Below are 6,906 nucleotides of genomic sequence, written 5' to 3' on the forward strand. Positions count from 1 at the left end.
CAAAAAAAGCTAGGTTAGGTTAGGTTAGGTAGGTTAGGTAGACGAAAAAACATTAATTCATGAAAACTTGGCTTATTAGGCAAATCGGGCCTTGAATAGTAGGCTGAGAAGTGCGTTCTGGCTATTAGGTACGACATATATATATATATATATATATATATATATATATATATATATATATATATATATATATATATATATATATATATATATATATATATATCACGGAGGAAAAATGAAACAGGAAATTTCCTTAAGTACTTTCGTATCGAAGTACTTGATACGAAAGTACTTAAGGAAATTTCCTGTTTCATTTTTCCTCCGTGGTCTGACATTGTCACATTCTTAATCACGTGTTTATTTTCGTGATATACACACATATATATATATATATATATATATATATATATATATATATATATATATATATATATATATATATATATATATATATATATATATATATATATCTGAGATGGGGAGGGAGAGAGATGGAAGGGGGGGGGTTGATGGTGGTGGCAAAATGGTCGTAAGGGGATTGGAGAGTGAGATAATTCTGTGTAAGCTTGCACACCCCCCCCCCCAAGGTTGGCCCTCTTCGCCTGAGTACCTGTAACAGTGAAGGGCGGCGCCGTGTTCCCCACACCAAGTGGGTAGTAAAACTGACCCGAGAGGGAGAGGTTAGATGGATGGCCAGGAGGCAGGGAGGAGGGATTTGGAGTGAGGGAGGTAGGGAAGGAGGGAGGGGGGAGACAGAGAGAGAGAGAGAGAGAGAGAGAGAGAGAGAGAGAGAGAGAGAGAGAGAGAGAGAGAGAGAGGTAGGGTAACCCCACACTCCAGGGGTGAAGCTATCTTGAGGTTATCTTGAGATGATTTCGGGGCTTTAGTGTCCCCGCGGCCCGGTCCTCGAGCAGGCCTCCACCCCCAGGAAGCAGCCCGTGACAGCTGACTAACACCCAGGTACCTATTTTACTGCTAGGTAACAGGGGCATAGGGTGAAAGAAACTCTGCCCATTGTTTCTCGCCGGCGCCTGGGATCGAACCCAGGACCACTGGATCACAAGTCCAGCGTGCTGTCCGCTCGGCCGACCGGCTCCCCGGTCGAAAGCTGGGAAAGCTGGGGAAAGATATCTTGGAGGAGGTATCTTCAGGAGGCTAAACACAAGGAACAATCTTGGAGGTGATATCCTGCAAGAGTCAAATAGAGAGAGAAAGGTCTGAGGGTTGATATCACACTGAACCTGTCCCCAGAGGCCAACATCAAAAGGATATCATCAGCGGCATATGCTAGACTGGCCAACATAAGAACTGCCTTTAGAAACTTGTGTAAGGAATCGTTCAGAACCCTGTATACCACTTATGTCAGACCAATCCTGGAGTATGCAGCTCCAGCCTAGAGTCCATACCTAGTTAAACATAAGACAAATTTAGAAAAGATTCAGAGGTATGCCACCAGAGTAGTCCCAGAACTGAGAGGTTATGGAAAGGAAAGATAGCTACGAGGAAAGGCTACGGGAGCTAAACCACACGTCCCTGGAAATCAGAGACTAGCGGGAGACATGATCACCACCTACAAAATTCTCGGAGGAATTGACAGGGTTGACACAGACAAACTATTGAGCAAAGGTTGAAGACGAACAAGGGGACACAGGTGGAAGCTGAGTACCCACATGAGCCACAGGGACGTTAGAAGAGCTTTTTCAGTGTCAGAGTAGTTAACAGGTGGAATGCACTAGGCAGTGATGTGGTGGAGGCTGACTCCATTCTCAGTTTCAAATGTAGATATGATAGAGCCCAGTAGGCTCAGGCATCTGTACACCAGTTGACTGACAGTTGAGAGGCGGGACCAAAGAGCCAGAGCTCAACCCCCGCAAGCACAACTAGGTAAGTACACCCTGGGGGGGGGGTGGAGCTGGGGAGGATAGACTGCCACATTAACCACATCTCGTTCTGATAGATACATTTATCGACCTTGAGAGGTTGTTTGCATCATCACATGGATGGCTGTATGCGAGGGTAGTGAGCTTCAGCTCTTGGGACCCGCCTCTTAGACCCCCCCCCCCCGACTTCCTTCCTTGTCCCCACCATCATTCCTCTGCCCACCTTCCCTGCTCCCCCCCCCCCCTACCTCTCTGCCTTGACAAGGAGACGGGGTTCGCATGTTTGGGGGAGGTGTTGGGGTGGGGGTGGGGTGGGGGGGACAGCTACCCGCCGTCTTCAAAAGACTCTAAAGTGATTACCTCAGCCTCTAACAGCAGTGTCAATATTGACCCAGCAAATAAGCTGTTCGATTAAACTGGCGCTCTGCTAGCTAATACAGCTACAGGTACAACCTTTACACCGGCGGAATAGATTGGGCAGTGTTTAGGTCTTAGGAACCCAACTGGCTTCTTTATGATGTTTCAAGAGCGAGCGGTTATACAACTTGTTGATAATTGCGTCTTAACGAGGGAAACAGAAGAGCTAATTTCCCCATCATGGTGTCTTTCTTAAAGGCATATTTCAACTTCCATTTAATAACTTGTGTTGTTGAATGAGGCGCCCTTGTAAGACATAAAATAATACCGTAATGGAAGAAAATATTAAGGTTATGATCGAACCTTTGGATGATTATGAGTGATTGATGAACCTGGGATGAACCTGGTTATGATCGAAGCGTGGGATCGAACCTGCGTACCATTGCATCTCGTCAGTATTTTCATCAGGTGTGCACAACCTTCCTGCTATTTCACTGTCAACACCATAATACATTAGCGCACGATTAAGCTTAAATCGAAAGGTTTTCTGTAAATGCACAGCGTACTTACTGTTACTAAACCTGTTAAAACATAACACTAGCAACAGACACACAGCGCTAGTGTTGATATGCAAATTACAGCCCGGCCCTTGTGCAAATTCATCCTTTTGTGTCATTATTTAGGCAACATTGCACCCTCGGGGTAGTGACCACGGTGAGTAATGTCCTCACACCTGCCGCAGCTCTCACGAGCACCTCGCTATACATTGTCTTTCAGATATTTCTGTTTTCCTGGAGCTACTCGAGGTGGACCAGCTCAGGAGTCCTCCATGTGGACGGGAAGCCGACGGCTTGTCATGGGTCCCCTCCCCCCTCCCCCCATTGTTTTATAATATTTGTTCAGCTGAATTTGGTCTTGATACTTACGGCTTCGGCGGATTGGGGATTCAGTGGGTTTCCTGGGTGACAAAAACACCCGCTGTTGTGTGTATGACACTGTGGCTTGTTGGTGTTGAAGGTGTTGGTGCTGGGTGTACACTGGCCCTGCTCGAGGTGTGGTCTGGGGTAATGTCCTCAAACTTGTATAGTGTTTTAGAGGTGTAGATGAGATCTGTCGTGTCTGGTTTGTGTTTGTTAGTCCCTGAAGGTGATGAGAACTAACTAATGGGACGAGATGAGCAGCCGAGCGGACAACGCTCAGAACTCATCCCCCAACTCATCAACAATGACCAACTGCTCATTAATTCTGCCGCCAAACCTTCTGTTCATGAAGGAAAAACACTAAATGTTTCACACAAATGATGAGGCATATTTTTTTTTCTCGAGCAGTGCTTCGTTCACGTCCTCTGCTCGAGTCGCACCTCTCTAAACACAGCCCGTGTTGTTGTTGTTGTTGTTGTTTTAGGGGCGACGACGACCGTGGGATCGGATGCGCCCCGGCGTACCCGTTAAGGGTGAATCGCGAAGCCGGGAAAGGTGAAACGCCAAGCCAAAACGCGAAACGAGTGACGCCAATCACTATAAACTAATATGCCTCGTGGCAACTAAACGCAAAGACAGGGAGATGACAGGAGCCCCAGGAGTCCCTCAGGGTGACAAGCACCGGCCCCGCTCCACACAGAGAACACCGGGGAGCAAAACCAAAAACTCGGCCCCCAACTAAAACGCAAAATGTCAACCAGTGTCCTCCAGCAGAGCAGAAGCCGACCGCCCACCACGACTGAGAGCACACCAGGAGCCCACCAAGACCTGCCAACCCCCGGCACCTCTCGGCCAGGCCGGCCCCCGAACACCATCACCCCGCCGGGAGAACCAGCCAGAACACGCCACAAAAAAAAATCTATCAACAATCCCGTGACCCAAGGCGATATGTGCGCCAGGCGTCGTACAACTGGACCGCTGAAGAGGGATGCCAAACGGCAGTAGCAAAGCCAAAACGCGAAAACAGGACGTGATCAGGCGGCTCCCAGGCGGAGGTGTCCAGACGTCCGCTCGGTGTCAAAGTTGAACCTGGAGTCCACAGCCCGTGTTTACAAGTGATCTGGAAACCAGTGTGTCCGGAAGTGTTCGGACGTCATCAGCTTGAGTCGTGTGTAAACCGTTTTCATCATAAACAGGGGGTTTGGCGGGTGCATGGAATGGATATTAATTGGACCTTTGTTTGGAGGACGGGCTGCGTATGCGTTACATAAGGGCAAAAATTGTCGTACTAGAAAATGGTAGCGGCTCGCGAAAGTGACGTACTGTCCCGTTTCCTGTTTTGGGTCCTTTGGTAGCTTAGGATAAGGGCACTTTGAATTGACAGTTTCCTTGACGTTGGGAAACTTTAAGAGGACGGCCTGATTACACTGTGTGTTAAAATTGATGAATGCGTCTCTGGGGTCGGACGCTGCTGTAACGAGCCTGGTGTGTGTGTGTGTGTGTACTCACCTCACCTATTTGTGCTTGCAGGATCGAGCATTGACTCTTGGATCCCCCCTTTCCAGCAATCGGTTGTTTACAGCAATAACACCGGTCCCATTTCCCTATCATACCTAATTTTAAAATTATGAATAGATTTTGCTTCCACAACCTGTTCCCCAAGTGCATTCCATTTTTCCACTACTCTCACGCTAAAAGAAAACTTCCTAACATCTCTGTGACTCATCTGAGTTTCCAGTTTTCACCCATGTCCCCTCGTTCTGTTATTATTACGTGTGAACATTTCATCTATTTCCACTTTGTCAATTCCCCTGAGTATTTTATATGTCCCTATCCAAAGGGAGTCGGTCAGCCGAGCGGACAGCACGCTGGACTTGTGATCCTGTGGTCCTGGGTTCGATCCCAGGCACCGGCAAGAAACAATGGGCAGAGTTTCTTTCACCCTATGCCCCTGTTACCTAGCAGTAAATTAGGTACCTGGGAGTTAGTCAGCTGTCACTGGCTGCTTCCTGGGGGGTGGAGGCCTAGTCGAGGACTGGGCCGCGGGGACACTAAAAGCCCCCGAAATCATCTCAAGATAACCTCAAGATATCATATCTCCTCTCTCCCTTCTTTTCTCTAGTGTCGTAAGGTTCAGTTCCTTCAGACGCTCTTCATATCCCATCCCTCGTAACTCTGGGACAAGCCTCGTCGCAAACCTCTGAACCTTCTCCAGTTTCCTTATGTGTTTCTTCAGGTGGGGACTCCATGATGGCGCGGCATACTCTAAGACTGGCCTCACGTAGGCAGTGTAAAGCGCCCTCAAAGCCTCCTCACTTAGGTTTCTGAATGAAGTTCTAATTTTCGCCAGTGTAGAGTACGCCGCTATCGTTATCCTATTTATATGTGCCTATGTGTGTGTGTGTGTGTGTGTGTGTGTGTGTGTGTGTGTGTGTGTGTGTGTGTGTGTGTGTGTGTGTGTGTGTGTGTGTACTCACCTATGTATACTCACCTATTTGTGCTTGCGTGAGTTGAGTTTTGGCTCTTTGGTCTCGCCTCTCAACTGTCAATCAATTGGTGTACAGGTTCCTGAGCCTACTGGGCTCTGTCATATCTACATTTGAAACGTGAGGGAGAGTGAGGAGAGGAGTGAGGAGAGGTGTGAGAGAGGGTAAGGAGAGAGGTGAGGTAGAGTGAGGAGAAGAATGAGGGAGAGTGAGGAGAGGGGTGAGGGAGAGTGAGGTAGAGTGAGGAGAGGGGTGAGGGAGAGTGAGGAGAGAGGTGAGGGAGAGTGAGGAGAAGAATGAGAGAGAGTGAGGAGAGGAGAGAAGGAGAGTGAGGAAAGGAGTGAGGGAGAGTGAGGAGAGGAGTGAGGGAGAGTGAGGAGAGGAGTGAGGAGAGGGGTGAGGGAGAGTGAGGAGAGGGGTGAGGGAGAGTGAGGAGAGGGGTGAGGGAGAGTGAGGAGAGGGGTGAGGGAGAGTGAGAGGAAGAATGAGGGAGAGTGAGGAGAGGAGTGAGGGAGAGTGAGGAGAGGAGTGAGGAAAGGGGTGAGGGAGAGTGAGGAGAGGGGTGAGGGAGAGTGAGGAGAGGGGTGAGGGAGAGTGAGGAGAGGGGTGAGGGAGAGTGAGGAGAGGGGTGAGGGAGAGTGAGGAGAGGGGTGAGGGAGAGTGAGGAGAGGGGTGAGGGAGAGTGAGGAGAGGGGTGAGGGAGAGTGAGAAGATGGGTGAGGGAGAGTGAGGAGAGGGGTGAGGGAGAGTGAGGAGAGAGGGTGAGGGAGAGTGAGGAGAGGGGTGAGGGAGAGTGAGGAGAGGGGTGAGGGAGAGTGAGGAGAGGGGTGAGGGAGAGTGAGGAGAGGGGTGAGGGAGAGTGAGGAGAGGGGTGAAGGAGAGTGAGGAGAGGGGTGAGGGAGAGTGAGGAGAGGGGTGAGGGAGAGTGAGGAGAGGGGTGAGGGAGAGTGAGGAGAGGGGTGAGGGAGAGTGAGGAGAGGGGTGAGGGAGAGTGAGGAGAGGGGTGAGGGAGAGTGGGGAGAGGGGTGAGGGAGAGTGGGGAGAGGGGTGAGGGAGAGTGAGGACAGGGGTGAGGAGAGGGGTGAGGGAGAGTGAGGAGAGGGGTGAGGGAGAGTGAGGAGAGGGGTGAGGGAGAGTGAGGAGAAGGGTGAGGGAGAGTGAGAAGAGGGGTGAGGAGAGGGGTGAGGGAGAGTGAGGAGAGGGGTGAGGGAGAGTGAGGAGAGGGGTGAGGGAGAGTGAGGAGAGGGGTGAGGGAGAGTGAGG

Source organism: Procambarus clarkii, chromosome 19 (assembly GCF_040958095.1).
Source record: "Procambarus clarkii isolate CNS0578487 chromosome 19, FALCON_Pclarkii_2.0, whole genome shotgun sequence".
NCBI lineage: Eukaryota > Metazoa > Arthropoda > Malacostraca > Decapoda > Cambaridae > Procambarus > Procambarus clarkii.